This window comes from Panicum virgatum, chromosome 1K (assembly GCF_016808335.1).
Source record: "Panicum virgatum strain AP13 chromosome 1K, P.virgatum_v5, whole genome shotgun sequence".
NCBI lineage: Eukaryota > Viridiplantae > Streptophyta > Magnoliopsida > Poales > Poaceae > Panicum > Panicum virgatum.
Genome location: NC_053136.1, coordinates 29,857,782 through 29,860,011, shown reverse-complemented (window position 1 = coordinate 29,860,011; position 2,230 = coordinate 29,857,782).

Sequence of the window (2,230 nt, the reverse complement as noted above, 5' to 3'; positions counted from 1 at the left end):
TGTCAAGGAAGGTGATTTGGTGAAGGAAGGGTTGCCGATTTGAAAGAAATCAAAAGATGTACATGATCAGTGCTGGCCGATAGGGTGCAGCCGATGGGCTACAAGAATATTCCATGAAGATGCTGGTCCGCATGGTTTAGTGACCGGCCGATGAAGAGTTGCCGATGAATCAGGAAGGGAAAAGGAAATCTGAGTTATGCAAAGATTCTGACGATTTGGTTGTAATTTTTAGTGTAGTTTAAATTAGGAAGTCTTTATCTTTTAGGTCAAGTAATGTGTTTGCCGTAATCGGCTAGGACTTGTTAGCGTAGACTATATATATCAGTTGTACGGGACCGAAAAAAGATGATACACAAATAATACAACAAAACCTTTACAATTTCTTTGCACTTTACTTTTCTGCGACTTCACCACTTTTCTTTTTGGCGAGTTCTTTCAAGTTGATCAAGGACGTCTCACATTCGAGCGACTTGATTTGCTGGTGAGTTTTCGTTTTATCGAGTATATTTGAGCTTTAGCTACCAGGCGTATCGCTGTGGCTTCGTTCAAATATATTCAAAAGTTATCGAGTTTATCTAGGCTTTGATCTCGGGCGCATCGCTGTTTTCTCGTCTAGATTTATTCACAATTTATCGATATCGGCTAGATTTGTAGCTTTTTCCTATGTTTTTGGCCATTATCACATCTATCTGCTTAGAAGCATATCAGATCGGCTGTAGAATTTGCGGTACTATCTTATTATCATAAAGGCCGGTTTAGATCTGTTTCGAGCTACATCATCTGAGTTGCACATTCGTAACTTAGATCTTATTACACACATGCAATCAGCTGTTTTAAGCTGATTTTGTTGTTTTCCGCATCGGCTGAATTTGTCGACGCGCTCGTTTACTACGCACCTGTATTTAATATCTTTTTGTCGTTTTCCCTATCAGCAGAGCCTACGGATACACCTGTGTGAGAGATATTCAGAATTCCAACCGATACGCTCTCGAATTTGACTTTTGTTTATCTTTTGTCAATTACAGGTCAAATTGACTGGCACGCTTGGTTGACTTTCCGGAGCTTGGCAAACACTTACCCTTGGATTGCAGTGTGTTGATTTTTGGTCAACACATATTTTAGCACGCCTGGTGGGACAGAAGCTTCAACATGACAATAATCGGTGAAGTAGACGATGACAACTATGTCCTTGTCGAGGAGGACAAGCTCAAAGAAGATCAACAAAAAGAATATCTTGAAGCTGTTGAAAGAAACAAGCATGAATGCCTTAAGTCATACAGCATGACTAGGTCTGGTGATGTGATCAAGAAGTTTGATTTCCCATCCTTCCAATCATTGACAGAGGCACAACATGACAACAAGATGATAGATGCGGTGTCTCAAGGTGTGGCACAAGCATTCATCAAGAGCGCGACAGTCATGGGAAACACGGTGCACAACGCAGTAGTCAAAACCTTCGCGGAGGGTACGTTCACAGGCTGCATAGGTCCATGTTATATAAAGCCAGATCAGATGAACTATGTTCCTCTAGAGGTGTCTATGGCAGCAGCTTTATCGGCTTAAAATAGCCAACCAGAGGCAAGCAATAGTCAAGCATCAAAACAAGCTACTGCTGCAACATCGACAGCTCCAACAGCTCCTATTTATTCGACTACTCCGCCTATTCCTACAGCTATGCAAGGGGGATCTGCATCTGGATTTTCAAAAGGATGGAATCTGGCTACTAGATATGGTATGCCACCTGAGTTCTTTACTCCACCACCCAATGCATAGTTTAATGCATCGGTTACTCAGCTGATGGCTCCTCAGCCTGATCCATCGGCTACTCAGCCGATGGGTTCCCAGCAAGATGCATCGGCAGCGCAGCCGACTGCACACAATACATGGAGTCCACTGCCGGTGACCCCACAGCAACATCTCGCGCTTCTACTCCAACCCAAGTCTCCTTCAAAGATTTTGGTTTCAAAATCTCCTCATGTGGGTAAAGTCAATTGGATTTTCCATGATCAGGCACCTGGAATATTGTGATATGTCAACGTGCCGTACATGGACTCTACTGGTCAGCAGTCAGCCTGTCCATCGGCTCCACAGCTGGCGACCACTTCTTCTTTGGCAATGACTCAGCAGTCACCCAATCGGGTGGCTCAGCAAGCACATCAGATGGCATCGGCGGGACAGCCGATGACTCCTATGTCACCGCAACCTGCAATGGCAATGAACTCAGCAAATA